This window comes from Salvelinus alpinus, chromosome 13 (genome assembly GCF_045679555.1).
Source record: "Salvelinus alpinus chromosome 13, SLU_Salpinus.1, whole genome shotgun sequence".
Lineage (NCBI taxonomy): Eukaryota > Metazoa > Chordata > Actinopteri > Salmoniformes > Salmonidae > Salvelinus > Salvelinus alpinus.
Genome location: NC_092098.1, coordinates 51,983,010 through 52,007,005, shown reverse-complemented (window position 1 = coordinate 52,007,005; position 23,996 = coordinate 51,983,010). Strand labels below are relative to the sequence as shown.

The 23,996-nt window shown below is 41.0% G+C and overlaps 1 long non-coding RNA gene across 1 annotated transcript; it reads left to right on the top strand.

Moving 5' to 3' along the window:
- Positions 1-8,141: 8,141 nt before the first annotated feature.
- LOC139537907 (uncharacterized) lies at positions 8,142-17,994 on the top strand. The gene is made up of 2 exons (XR_011667616.1): positions 8,142-9,037; positions 16,683-17,994. It is a non-coding gene; the product is annotated as an uncharacterized lncRNA (long non-coding RNA).
- Positions 17,995-23,996: the final 6,002 nt, after the last annotated feature.

Below are 23,996 nucleotides of genomic sequence, written 5' to 3'. Positions count from 1 at the left end.
TCTATTGAAGAAGCGGCTTTACCCTATCTTCATACTGTCTTTGACCAAATCTCTCTTGTAAAACAACCCCTACACTCTTCTTGTAAATTACATGACTACAAGTCAGTCTCTGTGTCTGTTATACTGTAACATTGGAGACAGAGCTCATCCTAGTGGATACAGACTGCTACAGTAGACTACTGGTGGTCATGGAGTTGATCTGATTCATTGTATTTCTGCTTTGTATGCTACTTTGAGTAAAGTACAACTCCAGTACAATGCCCATACACTGGTGGGTGAAGGTGAATATAAACTTTATTACATTGTCCTTACTGCATAGTAAGATTTTGATTGTTATTCTGTACCTACATGAATAACAATGTAATCATTGGCAAACCTTGAATAATGGACCTAGACCTTCAGTTGGGAAATAAATCCAATAAGGCCTACATCATATAAAATTCTTAAATCATGAAAAATAGCAGAAACAGAGCATCACTTAAAGGGGAATGGAAACACTTCAGGAAGTAAATCTAAGATGTATTCAATCCTCTAATCTTAAACATGTATTTAACATAAAAACATCTCTATATTTAGTATTTTGATCGTCAACAAGGTTTATTTGAGCTACGGTCAGCGCCATTTTAATTGCCATAGTAACGACTGACGCCAGGGAGTCACTGGCAGGAATCAGATAATTGTCTGTGGTATTGAGTTGTCGCACGGAGAGTGAATGGAAGAGAGTGAGGTTAGGTGAAGACAACGAAGATGACAACAAGTAGTAATTCAAACACAAACTGTATAGCGCCAGGCTGTATGAATTGGCTCCAACAACAATTCCTTGGTAAGCTAACATCGGCCTACCCAAGGACCCACAACTTTTGAAGAAATGGCTTCATGTCCTGAAGAGAAGGATGTTTTCTGCTGTTTTCACCCAATTTGTCCAACTTATCACCTCTAAAATGTCAATAAAACACTCTAAAGAGAATAAATATAATGTCTCATTACACACAGTGCATTCAGAAAGTATTCAGACCGCTTGACTTTTTACACATTTTGTTATGTTACAGCCTTATTCTATAATGGATTAAATAAATACAAATCCTCATCAATCTAAACACAATAACCCCATACTAACAATACTAAAACAGAGTTTTAGACATAATAAAAACAGAAATAGCTTATTTACATAATTATTCAGACCCTTTGCTATGAGACTCGAAATTGAGCTCAGGTGCATCCTGTTTTCATTGATCATCATTGAGATGTTTCTACAACTTAATTGGAGTCCACCTGTGGTAAATTCAATTGATTGGACATGATTTGGAAAGGCACACACCTGTCTATACAAGGTCTCACAGATGACAGTGCATGTCAGCACAAATATCAAGGCATGAGGTTGAAGGAATTGTCCGTAGTGCTCCGAGACAGGATTGTGTCGAGTCACAGATCTGGGGAAGTATACCAAAACATTTTCTGCAGCTTTGAAGGTCGCCAAGAACACAGTGGCCTCCATCATTCTTTAATGGAAAAGTTTGGAACCACCAGGACTCTTCCTAGACCTGGCTGCCCGACCAAACTGAGCAATCGGGGAGAAAGGCCTTGGTCAGGGAGGTGACCAAGAACCCGACGGTCACTCTGACAGAGCTCCAGAGGTCTTCTGTGGAGATGGGAGAACCTTCCAGATGGACAACCATCTCTGCAGCACTCCACCAATCAGGCTATTATGGTAGAGTATCCAGACGGAAGCCACTCCTCAGTAAAAGGCACATGACAGCCTTCTTGGAGTTTCACAAATGGACTCTCAGACCACGAGAAACAAGATTTTCTGGTCTGATGAAACCAAAATGTAACTCTTTGGCTTGAATTCCAAGCGTCACCTCTGGAGGAAACCTAGCAACATCCCTATGGTGAAGCATGGTGGTGGCAGCATCATCCTGTGGGGATGTTTTTCAGCGTCAGGGACTGGGAGACAAGTCAGAATCGAGGGTAAGATCAACAGAGCAAAGTACAGAGAGATCTTTGATCAAAACCTGCTCCTAATCACGCAGGACCTCAAACTAGAAGGTTCACCTTCCAGCAGGCCAACAACCCTAAGCACACAGCCAAGACAACGCAGGAGTGGCTTCAGAACAAGTCTCTGAAAGTCCCTGAGTGGCCGAGCCAGAGCCCGGACTTGAACCCTGATCGAACATCCTTGGAGAGATCTGAAAATAGCTGTGCAGCAACGCTCCCCATCCAACATGACAGAGCATGAGATGGTGTGCAGATAAGAATGGGAGAAACTCCCCAAATACATGTGTAGGAAGCTAGTGGCGTCATACCCAAGAAGACGCGAGGCTGTAATCGCTGCTTCAACAAAGTACTGAGCAAAGGGTCTGAATACTTATGTAAATGTTATATATTTCTTTGTTCTTATTAATTAGCAATATTTTCTAAAAGACCGTTTTTGCTTTGTCATTATGGGGTATTGTGTGTAGATTGTATAAGGCACTTTAAATAAAAAAACTGTTTAGAATAAGGCTGTAACGTAACAAAATGTGGAAAAAGTCAAGCGGTCTGAATACTTTCCAAATGCACTGTACCTATTTGAAGGTTTGTGTCGAATTTGAAGAGGGGTTTTATGGTGGCGCTAGTGTTAACTTGTGAAGCTAAGTTGAAGTCTGAAGTTTACATACACCTTAGCCAAATACATTTAAACTCAGTTTTTCACCATTCCTGACATTTAATCAGAGTAAAAATTCCCTGTTTTAGGTCAGTTAGGATCTCCACTTTATTTTAAGAATGTGAAATGTCAGAATAATAGTAGAGAGAATTATTTATTTCAGCTTTTATTTCTTACATCACATTCCCAGTGGGTCAGAAGTTTACATACACTCAATGAGTATTTGGTAGCATTGCCTTTAAATTGTTTAACTTGTGTCAAACGTTTTGGGTAGCCTTCCACAAGCTTCCCACAATAAGTTGGGTGAATTTTGGCTCATTCCTCCTGACCGAGCTGGTGTAACTGAATCAGATTTGTAGGCCTCCTTGCTCGCACACACTTTTTCAGTTCTGCCCATAACTGTTCTGTAGGATTGAGGTCAGGGCTTTGTGAGGGCCACTCCAATACCTTGACTTTGTTGTCCTTAAGCCATTTTGCCACAACTTTGGAAGTATGCTTGGGGACATTGTCCATTTTGAAGACCCATTTGCGACCAAGCTTTAACTTCCTGACTGATGTCTTGAGATGTTGCTTCAATATATCCACATAATTGTCCTTTCTCATGATGCCATCTATTTTGTGAAGTGCACCAGTCCCTCTTGCAACAAAGCACCCCCACAACATTTTGTTTCATCAGACCAGAGGACATTTCTCCAAAAAGTACAATCTTTGTCCCCATGTGCAGTTGCAAACCGTAGTCAGGCTTTTTATGGCAGTTTTGGAGCAGTGGCTTCTTCCTTGCTGAGCGGCCTTTCAGGTTATGTCGATATAGGACTCGTTTTACTGTGGATATAGATACTTTTGTACCTGTTTCCTCCAGCATCTTCACAAGGTCCTTTGCCGTTGTTCAGGGATTGATTTGCACTTTTCGCACCAAAGTACGTTCATCTCTAGGAGACAGAACGCGTCTCCTTCCTGAGCGGTATGTCGGCTGCGTGGTCCCATGGTGTTAATAATTGCGTACTATTGTTTGTACAGATGAACGTGGTACCTTCAGGCGTTTGGAAATTGCTCCCAAGGATGAACCAGACTTGTGGAAGTCTTGGCTGATTTCTTTTGATTTTCCCATGATGTCAAGCAAAGAGGCACTGAGTTTGAAGGTAGGCCTTTAAATACATCCACAGGTACACCTCCAATTGAGTCAAATTATGTCAATTAGCCTATCAGAAGCTTCTAAAGCCATGACATCATTTTCTGGAATTTTCCAAGCTGTTTAAAGGCACAGTCAACTTAGTGTATGTAAACTTCTGACCCACTGGAATTGTGAAACAGTGAATTATAAGTGAAATAATCTGTCTGTAAACAATTATTGGAAAAATGACTTGTGTCATGCACAAAGTAGATGTCCTAACCAACTTGCCAAAACTATAGTTTGTTAACAAGAAATTTGTGGAGTGGTTGAAAAACGAGTTTTAATTACTCCAACCTAAGTGTATGTAAACTTCCGACTTCAACTGTATCTGCGGCTGTCACAGCTTTTGAGAGTCATGATGGCTCGCAGTGATGACGCAAAAAATGTACTATTGATTGAATTAACTACTGTATTGGTGAACTTTACACTCATCATTGATAATGTCTTGATAAATAAATAAATACCATTAAATGAATGATTTGCACAAAGTAGGGAACTTTATTTTCAGAGAGGAAGGATGTGATTCTGTTCAATGAGAGATGAAGGAACATAATGTTGCTTTATATAATGTTAATGAACAAAGAATGAGAATGATTAGGGTTTAATATTATTATAAATTCCAATAGCACGAGAAATACTTTTATAAACTAGTTAACATTAGTCAATTGTTGTATAAAGCATCAATATTAATATAAAAAATAAATATAACAACTAACAGCTGTAACACCAACTGACCTCTGACCTCTCACTCCATCATATACACTGAGTACTAACAGTTATGAACCCCTGGTCTTTCCATGACATATGTAATAACGTTATGTTGGATTACATGGAAATTATGTCCACATTTGTGAGTAGATTTCCTTGGAAACCTCTTAATGAGGTTGCATGAACACATGAGGAATGGTGGAAGCAGAGAGAAAGGCTCAGGATGGGTTCCACATGAGGAATGGTGGAAGAAGAGAAAGGCTCAGGATGGGTTCCACATGAGGAATGGTGGAAGCAGAGAAAGGCTCAGAATGGGTTCCCCATGAGGAATGGTGGAAGCAGAGAGAAAGGCTCAGGATGGGTTCCACAGGAGCAATGGTGGAAGCAGAGAAAGGCTCAGAATGGGTTCCCCATGAGGAATGGTGGAAGCAGAGAGAAAGGCTCAGGATGGGTTCCACATGAGGAATGGTGGAAGCAGAGAAAGGCTCAGGATGGGTTCCACATGAGGAAAATATTCGATATTTAGGATTAAGGGAAAAATAAATAGAACTAGTGAGAAAGTAGGAGAACGTGGCAGGCTGGCAATACCCCATAATGACAAAGCAAAAAACTGGTTTAGACATTTTTGCACATTTATGTATAAAAAAACTGAAATATTACATTTACATAAGTTTTCAGACCCATTACTCAGTACTTTGTTGAAGCAACTTTGGCAGCGATTACAGCCTCCAGTCTTCTTGGGTATGATGCTAAAAGCTTGGCACACCTATATTTGGGGAGTTTCTCCCATTCTTCTCTGCAGATCCTCTCAAGCTCTGTCAGGTTGTATTGGGAGATCCTTGAACAGCTGTTTTCAGGTCTCTCCAGAGATGTTCAATCGGGTTCAAGTCCGGGCTCTGGCTGTGCTACTCAAGGACATTCAGAGACTTGCCCCAAAGCCAGCGTTGTCTTGGCTGTGTGCTTAGGGTTGTTGTCCTTTTGGAAGGTGAACGGTCACCCCAGTCTGAGGCCCTAAGCGCTCTAGAGCAGGTTTTCATCAAGGATCTCTCTACTTCTTCTGTTCATCTCTCCCCGATCCTGACTGGCCTCCCAGTCCCTGAAAATCCTCCCCACAGCCTCTTGCTGCCACCACCATGCTTCTCCAGACGTGACGCTTGGCATTCAGGCCGAAGAGTTCAATCTTGGTTTCATCAAACCAGAGAATCTTGTTTCTCATGGTCTAAGTCCTTTAGGTGCCTTTTGTGACACTCCAAGCAGGCTGTCATGTGCCTTGTACTGAGGAATCGCTTCCAACTGGCCACTCTACCATAAAGGCCTGATTGGTGACCAAGGCCCTTCTCCCCCGATTGCTCAGTTTGGTCGGGCAGCCAGCTCTAGGAAGAGTACTGGTGGTTTCAAACTTTTCCATTAAAGAATGATGGAGGCCACTGTGTTCTTGGGGACCTTGCCTCTAACCCTATTACAGGGGCTGAGTCACCGGATGTGTACCAAACTCACTAAAAGTAGCAGTAATAAAGCCTCTCTTGAAAAAGCCAAACATTGACCCAGAAAATATAAAAAACTATCGGCCTATATCGAATCTTCCATTCCTCTCAAAAATTTTAGAAAAAGCTGTTGCGCAGCAACTCACTGCCTTCCTGAAGACAAACAATGTATACGAAATGCTTCAGTCTGGTTTTAGACCCCATCATAGCACTGAGACTGCACTTGTGAAGGTGGTAAATGACCTTTTAATGGCGTCAGACCGAGGCTCTGCATCTGTCCTCGTGCTACTAGACCTTAGTGCTGCCTTTGATACCATCGATCACCACATTCTTTTGGAGAGACTGGAAACTCAAATTGGTCTACACGGACAAGTTCTGGCCTGGTTTAGATCTTATCTGTCGGAAAGATATCAGTTTGTCTCTGTGAATGGTTTGTCCTCTGACAAATCAACTGTACATTTCGGTGTTCCTCAAGGTTCCGTTTTAGGACCACTATTGTTTTCACTATATATTTTACCTCTTGGGGATGTCATTCGAAAACATAATGTTAACTTTCACTGCTATGCGGATGAGACACAGCTGTACATTTCAATGAAAAACGGTGAAGCCCCAAAATTGCCCTCGCTAGAAGCCTGTGTTTCAGACATGAGGAAGTGGATGGCTGCAAACGTTCTACTTTTAAACTCAGACAAAACAGAGATGCTTGTTCTAGGTCCCAAAAAACAAAGAGATCTTCTGTTGAATCTGACAATTAATCTTGATGGTTGTACAGTCGTCTCAAATAAAACTGTGAAGGACCTCGGCGTTACTCTGGACCCTGATCTCTCTTTTGACGCACATATCAAGACTGTTTCAAGGACAGCTTTTTTCCATCTACGTAACATTGCAAAAATCAGAAGCTTTCTGTCCAAAAATGATGCAGAAAAATTAATCCATGCTTTTGTTACTTCTAGGTTAGACTACTGCAATGCTCTACTTTCCGTCTACCCGGATAAAGCACTAAATAAACTTCAGTTAGTGCTAAATACGGCTGCTAGAATCCTGACTAGAACCCAAAAATGTTATCATATTACTCCAGTCCTAGCCTCCCTACACTGGCTTCCTGTTAAGGCAAGGGCTGATTTCAAGGTTTTACTGCTAACCTACAAAGCATTACATGGGCTTGCTCCTACCTATCTTTCTGATTTGGTCCTGCCGTACATACCTAGACGTACGCTAGTCACAAGACGCAGGCCTCCTAATTGTCCCTAGAATTTCTAAGCAAACAGCTGGAGGCAGGGCTTGCTCCTATAGAGCTCCATTTTTATGGAATGGTCTGCTTACCCATGTGAGAGATGCAAACTCGGTCTCAACTTTTAAGTCTTTACTGAAGACTCATCTCTTCAGTAGGTCATATGATTGAGTGTAGTCTGGCACAGGAGTGTGAAGGTGAACGGAAAGGCTCTGGAGCAACGAACCGCCCTTGCTGTCTCTGCCTGGCCGGTTCCCCTCTCTCCACTGGGATTCTCTGCCTCTAACCCTATTACAGGGGCTGAGTCACTGGCTTACTGGTGCTCTTCCATGCCGTCCCTAGGAGGGGTGCGTCACTTGAGCGGGTTGAGTAACTGACGTGATCTTCCTGTCTGGGTTGGCGCCCCCCCCTTGGGTTGTGCCGTGGCGGAGATCTTTGTGAGCTATACTCGGCCATGTCTCAGGATGGTAGGTTGGTGGTTGAAGATATCCCTCTAGTGGTGTGGGGGCTGTGCTTTGGCAAAGTGGGTGGGGTTATATCCTATTTTGATTTGACCTGCTCGGCCTCCGACCGCAAGGCACTACAGAGGGTAGTGCGAACGCCCCAGTACATCACTGCGGTCAAGCTTCCTGCCGTCCAGGACCTCTATATCAGGCGGTGTCAGAGGAAGGCGCTGAAAATTGCCATACTCCTGCCACCCTAGTCATAGACTGTTCTCTCTGCTACCGCATGGCAAGCGGTACCAGAGCGCCAAGTCTAAGTCCAAGAGGCTTCTAAACAGCTTCTACCCCCAAGCCATAAGACTCCTGAACAACTAATCAAATGACTACCCAGACTATTTGCATTGCCTGCCCCCCCCCCCCCCCCCCCTTTGTACCGTGCTACTCTCTTATCATCTATGCATAGTCCCTTTAATAACTCTACCTACATGTACATATTACCTCAACTAACTGGTACCCCTGCACATTGACTCTGTACCGGTACCCCCCTGTATATAGTCTCGCTATTGTTATTTTACTGCTGCTCTTTGATTACTTGTTACTTTTATTTCTTATTCTTAGCCGTATTTTTTAAAAACTGCATTGTTGGTTTGGGGCTTGTAAGTAAGCATTTCACTGTAAGGTACCTGTTGTATTCGGCGCATGTGAATAAAAAAATTAGATTTGGACCATTTTCCCATCCTGCTAAGCATTCAAAATGTAATGAATACTTTTGGTGTCAGGGAAAATGTATGGAGTAAAAAGTACAATATTTTCTTGTAATGAAGTAAAAGTAATATAGATAGTAAAGTACAGATACCCCAAAAAACTACTCAAGTAGTATTATTACTTAACTACTTTACACCACTGGTAAAATCGAGGACTCTCTTGAAAATTGAACTCAGGGGCCCTTTGCTAGCTAGGGTGTTAGGGTGTTGGTTTGAGCTAGTCCTAAACCACAGGGGTTTAGGTGCGATAAATAAAAAGCTAGAAAAACAAGGGCTAAGCGAAGAAGATCAACTGAAATGGCAGTTGTGGGTAACGCTGGAAACTGGACGCACCCAATCTATGATGTAGTAGATGAAGACACCCGAGGCTCTGCTCAGAAAGCAAAGAATCAACATAAAAATACAAAGAAAAAAAACCGGAGCCTCAGATCTGATATAAAGATTACCCGCTTGTGAAGAAGGCCTAAAGAAAATAATGGGCCAATCATATAGATTGGTTGCCATGACGAATTTGACGCTCTGCGACCAACCGCTGGAGACTTCCTTCAGCAAAGATGGCTGACAAAAATACTAGAACTGAAGCAAATGTTAGGTAATTATAACGACATAACGAATCAATCAACAAATGCACAGTTGAGGGAATATGTTAGTTAATGTAGAGACAAACTATTATAAATATTTTTTGGTCATGAAGTCAATTTACGAAAATCGCTATTTAGCTAGCTAGCTAACTACCTAATATTAGCCACCTAGCTAGCTTTATGGGTGTTGTGACATGAAGATGAAATCGTAATTCGTGTTTAATGTTTTACGGACTCCTGAGAAAACCACCAAACAAGGCTGTCGTCTTGTGAAACAGTGGATGTAAAGATTCTAGCTAGCTAAAGCATTTACAGCCAATTGAATGTACAATCTTGTAAGCTTGCCTTGCTGATATTTGCCATGAAATGCAGCTGAAGTAACGTAACGTTAGCAAGCTACCTATTTTTTTTGCTTATTGTGTAGTGGAGGATAAAAATACATACCTGTATGCTTATGGATGTGTAGCTAGCTATGTAGCCGATCTGTGTATGGACCCGAAACATTTGGTATAAATATTAGTTATGAACCTCAGCTATCATAGCTGTTTGTATCCACTTCAAAACAGTCAAAGGGCATTAATGAAGCCTATGGATTGAGTATAATTTTACTTTATTGTGCCAAGGATGGAATATATATATATATATGTATATGTAGTTATTACCAAGCATGAGATCCTCACATTGTAGCCTGTACATTGAATATATTCACTGATCATGTGCTCTACCTTGGCAAATAAAGTTGCGGTTCAGGTATGAATGTCTGTGACATTCTTTTTCAGTCATATCCAATAACAAGAGTATCAAACTTGAATGATGCTGTGTCTGCATGTATGTATTACAATTATACACTTCAACAGTGTTTACCAATCCTGGTCCTGGGACATCTATGGTTACACATTGTAACTATGCAATATGTAGGCTTTACAGTGAAATGTTTACTTACCAGCGATTAACCAACAGTGCAGTTCAAGAAGAGTTAAGAAAATATTTACCAAGTAGACAAAAATAAAAATGTATGATAAAAAGTAACAGTAAGAATAACTAGGCTATATACAGGGGGAACCGGTTCAAAGTCAGTGTGCTGGGGTACAGGTTAGTTGAGGTATTTTGTACATGTAGTGACAATGCATAGATAAAACAGCAGTGTACAAACCGGTGGCGATTTTATTAATTGTTCAGCAGTCTTATGGTTTGGGGGTAGAAGCTGTTGAGGAGCCTTTTGGTCCTAGACTTGGCGCTCCGGTACCACGTGCTGTACGGTAGCAGAGAAAACAGCCTATGACTTGGGTGACTGGAGTCTCTTACAATTTTATGGGCTTTCCTCTTACACCGCCTATTATATGGCGGGAAGCTTAGCCCCAGTGTTGTACTGGGCTGTTCTCACTACGCTCTGTAGCGCCTTACGGTCAGATGACGAGCAGTTGCCATACCAGGCGGTGATGCAACCGGTCAGGATGCTCTTGATGGTGCAGCTGTAGAACCTTTTGAGGATCTGGGGACAAATGCCAAATATTCTCAGTCTCCTGAGGGGGAAAAGGTTTTGTCGTGCCCTCTTCACGACTGTTTTGGTATGTTTGTGCCATGATTGGGGCAGCAGGTAGCATAGTGGTTAGAGAGTTGGACTAGTAACCGAAAGGTTGCAAGATCGAATCCCCGAGCTGACAATGTAAAAATCTGTCGTTCTGCCCTTGAACAAGGCAGTTAACCCACTGTTCTTAGGCTGTCATTGAAAATTAAGAATTTGTTCTTAACTGACTTGCCTAGTTAAATAAAGGTATAACATTTTTAAAAAGATAGTTTGTTGATGGGGACACCAAGGAACTTGAAACTCTCGACCCACTCCACTACAGCCCCTTTCGATGTTAATGGAGGCCTGTTCGGCATTTTCCTGTAGTCCACAATCATCTCCTTTGTCTTGCTCACATTGAGGGAGAGGTTGTTGTCCTGCACCACACTGCCAGGTCTCTGATTTCCCTATAGGCCGTAGACTAGAAACATGATTTAACTAGTTAAAGGCTGATTTGTATTTCATATATACAGAAATAGAATTTAAAAGAAAGTACACTACTTCCTATGCATTATGTAAATACTTGAAAAAAAATATTCTAATTAATCATCTGCACTGATCTGAGGGCACAGAATAGGTGTAGTTTTTCATCAAATTATTGACTATTTAAACCATTAGAGAATGTGAAACGCTTCGAAAGAAGTTCAAAGTGTTATAAATTCATAATACATGAATTATAAATATTATAATTGTAATATAAATAAAAGTTACATCTGTACTTCATTGGATGTCTGGTGTGCATTATATAAACAGGAAGAAAGAGGTGGGGAGAGAGGTGTGAGTGTAAAAGACACAAAGTGGTAAGAACAGAGGAGCAGGGAAGACAGCATATGATTAATGAATTACAGTGCTAGTTAACTTAATATTCTCTCAGTTCATCACAGTTACATAATATTGTCTCTAGTGGTGTCTCCTAACCAGCCTTGGGCTCCCAGTTGGTCCAAATGGTATCTTAAGAGCGGGTGATGTGGCGATGACGGGACTGGGGTTTGGCATCCTCTCTCACATCAAAACATAGCTGCAGATGAGACAGATGGAGAGAGATAGCATGTTTAAGCCTTGTCTTGTTTTATTCTAACACTGTCAGTCATCATCAGGAGGTGAAATGCAAAAATGACCAAGGATCATTAACTCTGGGACTACTAGTTATCTGTATTTCAATGTAAAGCATCTCTTTAATACTTCCTATTGACCTGACCATGTGACCTCTCACCTCTGATCATGCTGTGCCCTCTATGGAGCCAGTTCAGATGCAGGAGGGGTTCACCGACACAGCTGATAACCAACAAGATTTAGGGAGAAGGGGAGAGAAGGATGAAGTGAAGGAGAGACCGTTATTGAGAAAATAAGGTAGTTGAAGAGACACTGTTCAACAGGAATCTGTGTGTGGTCTCACCTGGTGTCCACACTAAGTGGCTGCAGAGTACTTTATGCTGAAAAACATGCACAGACACACGAGGACAAACAATATAGCGTAGTTATATAAATAAAGAAGTTTCCTCTTGCCTATTCTTTTGAAGGTCAAAGGAGCCACAGTTATACATCTGAGCTTGCTTTTACTGCACAACACAATCCATCAAACATATTGATAAATGAATGTGTGGGTTATAAGGTGTCTAATTGTTTTAAATATGGGTGACTTAAAATAGCCTGTTTGTTTTTGTACAGACATCACACCCTTAAACAGCACCTTCACCTGAGAAGTAGAAATCAAAGGGAGAGAAACTGGGAATTGAATAACTGCAGTTGACATTAGCTAAGTAAATGGAAGAATACTCTTAGAAAGAGGAGGAAGGGAAGCGCTACTAAGGTACACAATAGTACATTTAGGTAGACAGAAGGGGCTCTTTGGTAAAAGAGGTAAATTGTTCATCAAAAAGGAGGACCAAGGCACTCTTCATATAATGAATTAAAATGCCTTTATTTGTATGGCATGTTCAATAGAAACAACATTTTTTTTTAAATGGGAAGCGTTTCGGCTGCTGCCATGTTTCTATTGAACATGCCATACAAATAAAGGCATTTGAATTCATTATATGAAGAGTACCTGGGAAGAATACTCTTAGTGCAGTGTGGATGGCTCTTAAAAGAGCCTTTGGTTGTGCATAGTGTAGTCTATGGTGTTTGCACCCTTGGAACAGCACCCTCTTCGAAGAAGTATGAGGTGAAGATCTCCCACACACGGATTGCCTCTCTTGCTGCGTTGTTGGACCCCATCCTTGAAACATCTTGACACCGTATTGACGCAATAGTAGCCTTGGTGTGCAGGCCTTCAATGGTAGCAGGGTGGGCACATCCATTGTAAGGCAGGATTATCTCTGTGTTGATGGTAGATGGTGATGATACACCGGCACAGGTGGTGTGGTACCAACTGGAGCATGTGGAGCACTCCCTCTGTGAAAGTACATGTCAATTAGGCCATTGATTCCATGATATGATGTCACATTTTAAAGGATTGCTCAGCAATCCACGATTTGGTTTTGTTTAACTAACCACTGCCATTCAATTCTAGGTGAAATCATTGACCGACAATCCATGCAAGAGATGATTTGGCCATAAATGTGGCAAAGAGGGGAGATTTTTTAAATGGCAATTAGCATTTGTTGGCAGTGGCTAGTTAAACCTGAATATTAATCACTACCTGCTATAAATGTAAGAAAACAGATTAAACGAATGAAATTCCTAATCCACCCCTTTTTAAGGTTATAGACATAGAATTACTACAAAAGTCAACACCTCTCAGACCACAGAAAATTGCCTAGACTCCGACCATTGTTCATAGAGCAACGGACATGTTTGGGCCCCGTTCAAATGGAATTGTCACGTCAACTGTGTGACATGGAGTTGGCATGCAAACTGACAGGCACTCGGGTTTGCTTTTGCCTGTGTGAAATAATTATCACCCAGCCCCCCTCCCCTCATCTGTTGCATAGAAACGGCAATAGAGTTTCCTGTCAAGTTTTGAAAGAAGAAAATAAGCATGTCACCTATATCACATAATGCCTTAAGATGATATACTATATACAGTTCCTGCCAAATATATGGTCACCCTTACAATATTCTTGAATAATTCCCCCCAAAATGTTTTAGGTGTGTTTTGAGAAGTTCTGTCGGTCTTTGTGTCTCTTTCAACAGTGGGGTCTTTCTGTATTTACCAACAACCAATGAATCATTCAAAGAAAATTACAACTTCCCTACAATCAAACATGGGGGAGGTTATGTTAGGTTATAAGGCTACTTAGGATTTCTAATGTAGTCGGTCAGCTACTTTGACCTCCATGTAGGCTGAAACTACAGCAAAACGTTGCCAACCTCAAACGTGGCAAGTTAAACAATAGTGCCATCAAAACACTTATCAATAGTCTATATAAAAGTAGGGGCCCGATGTAGCAACACTAAATGAGATACACCAAGATGACTTGGGCTGCGGCACCTTATATTCCATCACACGGTAATAACACACGCTACAGTGTATGATGTAGACTAGGCTACAATCCTTCAGCTTTACATTGTCAGATTTTTAAAAAGAAAAGTGATAGACAATCTCACCTTTGTCAAGGATCTCTTTGGCCACCTCCATTCTGGCCCCACTGATGTTAACATGCATTGGGACAGTTGGGTCACGTAGTGCCTTCTCCCTCTGCATTAACTCTCTGGCCATCTAGGTAGTATATAAACAACAGACGATGGGACAAATCATGTCTACCATCTATAGAGCCATTGGGGGAAATGTGAAAAGCAGGGCCTCCAACTGCCTTTGCATCTTAACAATAATGATCATCTGATTCATTGTGATAGTCTTAGACTTTAGAAAACCTTTGTTGCTTGACTGTAATCATGAGAACAAGCCAGAACACTGGTGATGTTGAAGCGCCACTGATTTGATGATAGTACACCAACATTTCATATAGAGTTTGTCACATAGCAACCAGGTTCTCCATTGGCCTGGGTCATATTCATTAGTGGACAACATAGCACATCGGTTAGCAACAGGGGGGAAAAAATGGTTTCTCCTTGAACACATGCACATGGGGTCCCTTCCTGTTTCAGACCATTTTCTTAGGTGTGAACATGACCAGTGTGAAACACATATACTAACTTGTTATGCTAATCTAATCCTTTCAATGGAATGACTTTGGCTAAACCCTCAAAGAGGGTTACGCACAGATTTCTAACATACCATAGATTTGCCTACTGAATTATCCTGGGAACTAATTAGCATATGAACTCACCAGAAGCACATAAACAACACAATTGTAGCCGTCTCTTTGCTTGGTGTGAGGTATTGTTGTCGCCTGGCAGGGAACATTGCTGAACACAGATTCTGTGCCGGTTCTGTGGGTTTCGTTGCTCAAACCAGTATCTGGTTGGGGAGGAAAACATGACTTGTTTATACATATACCATGACATTCTCTCCTCACTAGTAACAACAATATTCATACACCTGCATTGCATAACACATGAACAATGGCTGCTCATGATTGAGATGGCATGCTTGAACGGAGATCAATAATTCTTCATAATGATCTCTTCATAGCATGAATACAACTAATTGAGTATTCAATATGCAACTGCACTATAAATGTAACAATAGGCTCAACATCATTGACAGGTCAACTTAATGAATTATGAATACTATGCCGGACATTGGAGATATAGCTGAACAATCATTTTGCCAGACCATAGAATAGATTTACCATACCTGATGTGCTTGACCAGGTTTTCACTCATATGGCGCGCCGCATTAGGGGAACCAGTAGGATCCAGGACAAATGGCAGAGTGGGTCCTGCGATTGACATACTAAACGCAAGCAGTAATACCAAGTCAGTGTATCAAATGGCCTCAAACATATTCAAGTTTTTTAAAAATATATATTTTTTTTAAATACCATTATTTAACTAGGCAAGTCAGTTAAGAACAAATTCTTATTTAAAATGACAGCCTAGGAACAGTGGGTTAACTGCCTTGTTCAGGGGCAGAATGACAGATTTTTTACCCTGTCAGCTCGGGGAGAACAAACAGTTCTATTTTTGTTTCATCAGACCAGAGGACATTTCTCTAAAAAGTATGATCTTTGTCCCCATGTGCAGTTGCAAACCGTAGTCTGGCTTTTTTATGGCAGTTTTGGAGCAGTGGCTTCTTCCTTGTTGAGGGGCATTTCAGGTTATGTCGATATAGGACTCGTTTTACTGTGGATATAGTCAACTTATTGTATGTAAACTTCTGACCCACTGGAATTGTGATACAGTGAAGTAATGTATGTAAACAATTGTTGGGTAAATTAATTGTGTCATGCACAAAGTAGATGTCCCAACCGACTTGCCAAAACTATAGTTTCAAAAACAAGGACTAACTTGTTTTTCAACCACTCCACAAATTTCTTGTTAACAAAGAAAAGCAAATTATTTTTGTCCATTAAAATAACATCAAATTGATCAGAAGTACGGTGTAGACATTGTTAATGTTGTAAATTACTATTGTACCTAGAAACGGCAGATTTTTAATGGAATATCTACATAGGCTTACAGAGGCCCATTATCAGCAACCATCACTCCAGTGTTCCAATGGCACGTTGTATTAGGTAATCCAAGTTTATCATTTTAAAAGGCTAATTGATCATTAGAAAACCCTTTTGCAATTATGTTAGCACAGCTGAAAACTGTTGTTCTGATTTAAAGAAGCAATAAAACTGGCCTTCTTTAGACTAGTTGAGTATCTGGAGCATCAGCATTTGTGGGTTTGATTACAGGCTCAAAATGGCCAGAAACAAAGAACTTTCTTCTGAAACTCGTCAGTCTATTTTTGTTCTGAGAAATGAAGGCTATTCCATGTGAGAAATTGCCAAGAAACGGAAGACCTCGTACAACACTGTGTACTACTCCCTTCACAGAACAGCGCAAACTGGCTCTAACCAGAATAGAAAGAGTGGGAGGCCCCGGTGCACAGCTGACCAAGAGGACAAGTACATTAGAGTGTCTAGTTTGAGAAACAGAGGCCTCACAAGTCCTCAACTGACAGCTTCAGTTAGCATGACTAGTCCTTGTATTTTTTAAATTATGTCTCTCTTCTCCATCTGTCTCATCTGCAGCTTTGTTTTGACGTGAGAGAGGATGCCAACCCCCAGTCCCGTCATCGCCACATCACCCGCTCTTAAGATAACCTTCAGGTCAACTGGGAGCCCAAGGCTGGTTAGGAGACACCACTAGAGACACTATTATGTAATTGTGATGAACTGAGAGCATATTAATTTTAGTAGCATTGTAATTCATTAATCATATGCTGTCTTCCCTGCTCCTCTGTTATTACCTCTTTCCCACCTCTCTCCCCACCTCTTTCTTCCTGTTTTTATAATGCACACCAGATGTGCAATGAAGTACAGAACTTTTATTCATAATACATTTATTATAATTGTAATATTATGTATTTATAACACTTGAACTTTTTTCAAAGCATTTCACATTCTCTACTGGTTGAAATTGTCTATCATTTGATGAAATACTACACCTATCCTGTGTCCTCAGATCAGTGCAGATGAAGGAAATTAGATATTGAGATCAATTGTTTATTCAAGTATATACATGATGCATAGAAAGTATAGGGTACCTTTCTTTTAAAATTCTGTTTCTATATATATGTGAATTACAAATCAGTCTTTAACTAGTTAAATCATGTTTATAGTCTATTGCATAGTTACAATGTGTAATCATAGATGGACCAGGATTGGTAAACATGGTTGAAGTGTATAATTGTAATACATACATGGAGACAAAGCATCATTCAAAGACTGGAGTTTGATACTCTTGGTATTGGATATGACTCAAGAAGAATGTCACAGACATTCATACCTGAACCGCACCTTTATTTGCCAAGGTAGAGCACATGATCAGTAAATATATTCTTAGCTATATTTTTTATAGCTAGCTACACATCCATAGGCATTGTAAGAAATTGTATAAGATACTGGTAACTTGTTTTAACCACTTCTCAACATAAGCTATAACTTGGCACAACATGCACCCATCCCCCACTATACCCCCACACTTTGTACCCTATTAAGTAACCACAGACCCACACACTCAACCCTCCCCCATGAATAGGCCCCTGTTAAAACAGACGCACATGCATTCTGCTCAAGGATGAGACTTTAAGACAAAGAACTGTGGGAAGGGCCAATGGAAACGTCGACATCAGGCCGAACAGGACTACCCACGACCCAGATCGACCAATCGGAAGGCCAGACTACCAGATCAACCTACTTTGCTTGTTGCCTATATAATCTGTATGAACTGTTTTAGAGGGCTCTCTTCCGACGATTCCATACGAGTCAGACAGAAGGAGCCGTGCTGCACGATTTACTAAGATATCTTTGCATCTGAATAAACGGCCTTATTATATAATTATCCACCTCGTCCTATGTCTCTACTTGATCTCCTGTCTCCAGTAAACGTTTTACTAACAGCATACAGGTATTTTTATCCTCCACTACACAATAAGCAAGAAAATGGTTAGCTAGCTACATTACTTCAGCTGCATGTCATGGCAAATACCAGCAAGGCAAGCATACAAAATGTACATTACATTTTCAGTAAAACTTTAGCTAGCTAAGTTATATTCCTTACATCCACTGTTTCACAAGACGACAGCCTGGTTTAGTTGTTTTCTCGGGAGTCACTGAAACATTAAACACGAATTACAATGTCATACTCATGTCACAACACCCATAAAACTAGCTAGCGGGCTAATGTTAGGTAGTTAGCTAGCTAGGTAAATAGCGATTTTTGTCAATTGACTATATGACCAAAAAAATGTTATAATCGTTTGTCTCTACATTAACTAACATATTCCCTCAACTGTGCATTTGTTGATTGATTCGTTATGTCGTTATAATTACCTAACATTTGCTTCGGTCCTAGTATTTTTGTCAGCCATCTTTGCTGAAGGAAGTCTCCAGCAGTTGGTCGCATAGCGTCAAATTTGTCATGGCAACCAATCTATATGATTGGCCCATTATTTTCTTTAGGCCTTCTTCACAAGCGGGTAATCTTTATATCAGATCTGAGGCCCCGTTTTTTTTGTTTATTTTTATGTTGATTCTTTGCTTTCTGAGCAGAGCCTCGGGTGTCTTCATCTACTACATCATAGATTGGGTGCGCCCAGCTTCCAGCGTTACCCACAACTGCTATTTCAGTTTATCTTCTTCGCTTAGCCCTTGTTTTTCTAGCTTTTTGTTTATCGCACCTAAACCCCTGTGGTTTAGGACTAGCTCAAACCAGCTTCTACACCCTAGGTAACATAAAGTGCTCTTTAGTAAAATTCAGGGGAGTTCTCAATTAACCAGTGCTGTAAAGTATTAACTCAACCCTGCCTGTCCGGTTATTTTTTGTCCCTAATACCTACTGGTCTGATAGATGCTGCTCTGCTTTGCCACTGAGCTAGTCTACAGCTAGGGACTGTTCCTCAAGCTCAACAGTAAGGGCCTTACAGTAAAGTAGGCTATCCCCGAAGTCGAGTGCCTACGCTCTCTCACCCTAATCCTATAAACCCAGGATTGTCCGGGCCAGAGTTTCAACCTCAACACACTATGAGCGGGTCGCCCTCCTCTGGGTTGGCTTTAGCCCAGAGACACCCCTCCCTACGACTCCTACCAATACACTTAGGAACTTTAGTTGGGTCTCAAGTTAGGGTCCTTTATACTGTAGTATCTGGGATCTACATCTGTTTATATTAGTTACTATACTGTTACTAAGCGGTGAAGTATTACGACAGTGTTACGTTACTACACCTAATAGGAAGTGTACATGCGCACTAGTGTGCCCGGGAACTGTAGAGCACGAGAGGTTTTGACTAAACGAAAACTAACTGTACTCCCGTCTCCTGCCTGGTCATTTCTCCACAACACAAATATTACATATACCAGCCACTCGGGTACCCGATAGACTAACTAACCAAATGCAAAAAATCCTCAATTAATCAAGTCTATTTCATAAACCAGGAATAAAACGACATGCACTTGTATGACTCTGATGACACGTTGTTTCAGAACAACAAAGCAAGTTAATTAAAAATTCCAGAAACGGGCATAAAAATCCCAGATCAATCAATCACAAATCAATACCACCAATCCATGATAAGCGAACATCACCAGTCAATTAAATTGATCGACCCCTTCAGCGCCCTTATCTAAACCCTTATTGTGATGCCAATAGAATATTTCTTGTCTATTACAATTTAATGAGAAGCACAGTATTTAATTAGCAAGAAAAACGTTTTTTGTCTCCCCCTCGGGATGACCAGTCCCTCAGACGGCGTCTAAAAACTATTAACTACTTTAACACACTTCTATCGATGAGGTAACCATAAGGGAATCCTCCTAGAATTGTACTTTTTATTATACTTAAAAACAAGTATAATAAAAAGCTAAATGCATTTTATGCTAAAAAGCTACCCACTAACCCCCACCTTTCCTCGCCAAGGCAGGCCGCTTGCTTTTCACAGAATGTCTCCTCCTGGCCGCTATGACCAGGGAATTTACACAATGTCAGTTCTCTCTCAATGTTCTGTGTGAAAGTGAAACTTCTTCATGAGTGCATGTATGGCAAGTGTGTCTCTAAAATGTCACAGCAACTGGCCTTTAGCCCACTACTCTTGTCAATTGTATAATTTTACAAACATGTCGGATGGACCTCTCTGTCTGTAAGAAGAGAGCTGCATTCTCTTTTATTTATTTATTTACAAAGGAGTCTTGCAGAAACTTCCTCTGTACATGTCACGTCCACTCCCGCTCCGGCGCTTGACGTCACCAGCCTATTGACCACCGGTCCTGGCAACCCATCTTTACACACACCTGCGTCTCATCATCAGTCACACCCGGACTTCATTTCTCCCGGATTACTTAACCTTTATATAGCACCTTTTTGTTATCAGTTATCAGTCATCAGTTAGTATTGTTTGTGTTTCCATGTCCGACGCGGCTCTTGTTTTTGAGCATTTCATTGAAGTCGTCAGCGGTGATGACCTAAGCTAGCAGAAGAAGTCTGTGCCTCACGGTCGGTTGCTGCTGCTGACCAAACTTGTTTGCCAAGATGGGAGGCATCAGGATGTTTTCCAGCCTCACTGAGACAATGCCTGCGGTCACCAGGGGGCTGGTTGGGGTGACCTGCTTGCAGGTGGGACAGCACACAGGGGATGGGGTTGCTGCTGCTGGAATTGCAGTGGTCTATGCTATGGGGGCAGTGGTGGTGTTCACTGCGCAGGGGGCTGCTGTAGGAGTCGCCGGGGTTGCTGCTGTGGGAGCAGCGATGGGGGCCGCTGCTGTGATCCTCACCACCTGGGTGTGGTCATAGACCGTCCGGTTCAGGGGGAAAATCCTAGCCTTCCTGAACCCACCCTTGATGTATTTACTGCTCACCACCCTGGGGTAGGGCTGCTGCAGCATGGCAGAGAAGTGTTTCATGCCTATGATAACATCCCCCAGCACCAAGCCCAGGGGTGACGCGTTGGTAGTGAAGACTGACTTCAGAGGGCCGGAGACACAGACATTTCCTCTCAAAATCAAATGAATTTCGTTATTTATTTAGTGTTCATGCAACCTCATTTTTAAAGATAGTTCCAAGGAAATGGACATCATTTCCGTGTAATCCAACATAACGTTATTACATATGTCATGGAAAGAGCAGGGGTTCATAACTGTTAGTACTCAGTGTATATGATGGAGTGAGAGGTCAGAGGTCAGTTGGTGTTACAATTGTTGTTATATTTATATGTTAATATTGTTGTTTTATACATTAATTTATTAATGTTACGTAGTTTATCTCATGCTATTGGAATTTATATTAACCCTAATCATTCTCATGCTTTGTCCATTAACATTATATAAAGCAACATTATGTTCCTTCATCTCTCAATGAACAGAATCACATCCTTCCTCTCTGAAAATAAAGTTCCCTACTTTGTGTAATTCATCAATTAAAACGGTATTTATTTATTTATCAAGACATTATCAACGGTGAGTGTAACGTTAATTACTCGTGAGTTCATCAATCCAGTAGTTAATTCAATCAATAATATATTTTTTGCATCATCACTGCGAGCTATCATGACTCTAAAAAGCCGTGACAGGCGCAGACACAGTTGAAGTTGGAAGTTTACGTTAGGACATCTACTTTGTGCATGACACAAGTCATTTTTCCAACGATTGTTTACAGACAGATTATTTCACTGTATCACAATTCCAATGGGTCAGAAGTTTACATACACTAAGTTGACTGTGCCTTTAAACAGCTTGGAAAATTCCAGAAAATTATGTCATGGCTTTAGAAGCTTCTGGTAGGCAAATTGACATCATTTGAGTCAATTGGAGGTGTACCTGTGGATGTATTTCAAGGCCTACCTTCAAACTCAGTGCCTCTTTGCTTGACATCATGGGAAAATCAAAAGAAGTCAGCCAAGACCTCAGAAAAAAATGTGTAGACCTCCACAAGTCTGGTTCATCCTTGGGAGTAATTTCCAAACGCATGATGGTACCACGTTCATCTGTACAAACAATAGTACGCAAGTATTAACAACATGGGACCACGCACCCGTCATACCGCTCAGGAAGGAGACACGTTCTATCTCCTAGAGATGAGCGTACTTTGGCGCGAAAAGTGCAAATCAATCCCAGATCAACAGCAAAGGACCTGGTGAAGATGCTGGAGGAAACAGGTACAAAAGTATCTATATCCACAGTAAAACAAGTCCTATATCGACATAACCTGAAAGGCCACTCAGTAAGGAAGAAGCCACTGTTCCAAAACCGCCATAAAAAAGCCAGACTACGGTTTGCAACTGCACATGGGGATGAAGATCGTACTTTTTGGAGAAGTGTCCTCTGATGGTCTGATAAAACAAAAATAGAACTGTTTGGCCATAATGAACCTCGTTATGTTGGGAGGAAAAAGGGGTGAAGCACGTGAAGCACGGGAGTGGCAGCATCATGTTGTAGGGGTGCTTTGCTGCAGGAGGGACTGGTGCACTTCACAAAATAGATGGCATCATGAGGCAGGACAATTATGTGGATATATTGAAGCAACATCTCAAGACATCAGTCAGGAAGTTAAAGCTTGGTCGCAAATGGGTCTTCCAAATGGACAATGACCCCAAGCATACTTCCAAAGTTGTGGCAAAATGGCTTAAGGACAACAAAGTCAACGTATTGGAGTGGCCATCACAAAGCCCTGACCTCAATCCTAAAGAAAATGTATGGGCAGCACTGAAAAAGTGTGTGCGAGCAAGGAGGCCTACAAACCTGACTCAGCTACACCAGCTCTGTCAGGAGGAATGGGCCAAAATTCATCAAATTTATTGTGGGAAGCTTGTGGAAGGCTACCCGAAACGTTTGACACAAGTTAAACAATTTAATGGCAATGCTACCAAATACTAATTGAGTGTATGTAAACTTCTGACCCACTGGGACTGTGATGAAAGAAATAAAAGCTGAAATAAATCATTCTCTCTACTATTATTCTGACATTTCACATTCTTAAAATAAGGTGGTGATCCTAGCTGACCTAAGACAGTGAATTTTTACTAGGATTAAATGTCAGGAATTGTGAAACTGTATATTTAAATGTATTTGGCTAAGGTGTATGTAAACTTCCGACTTCAACTGTTCTTGTGAAGCTAACACTAGCGCCACTCTAAAACCCCTCTTCAAATTCAACATAAACCTTCAAACAAGTACAGTTCATTTGGAAAGTACTCAGACCCTTTGACTTTTTCCACATTTTGGTACGTTACAGCCTTAAATTTTTTCCTCATCAATCTACAAACAATGCCCCATGATGACAAAGCACAAACAGTTTTTTAGTAAATGTTGCTAATTAATAAAACACACACAGCTGCTTACCTATTGCAGATTCAGTATTCCCAGCCTGGTGCAGGTCTACAATTTTGTTTCTGGTGTCCTTTGACAGCTCTTTGGTCTTGGCCATAGTGGAGTTTGGAGTGTGACTGTTTGAGGTTGTGGACAGGTGTCTTTTATACTGATAACAAGTTCAAACAGGTGCCATTAATATGGGTAACGAGTGGAGGACAGAGGAGCCTCTTAAAGAAGAAGTTACAGGTCTGTGAGAGCCAGAAATCTTCCTTGTTTGTAGGTGACCAAATACTTATTTTCCACCATAATTTGCTAATAAATTCATAAAAAATCCTACAATGTGATTTTCTGGATTTTTTTTTCTCATTTTGTCTGTCATAGTTGAAGTGTACCTATGATGAAAATTACAGGCCTCTCTCATCTTTTTACCTGGGAGAACTTGCACAATTGGTGGCTGACTAAATACTTTTTTGCCCCACTGTATATACACACTACTGTTTAAAAGTTTGGGGTCGTTTAGAAATATCTTTGTTTTTTAAATAAAAG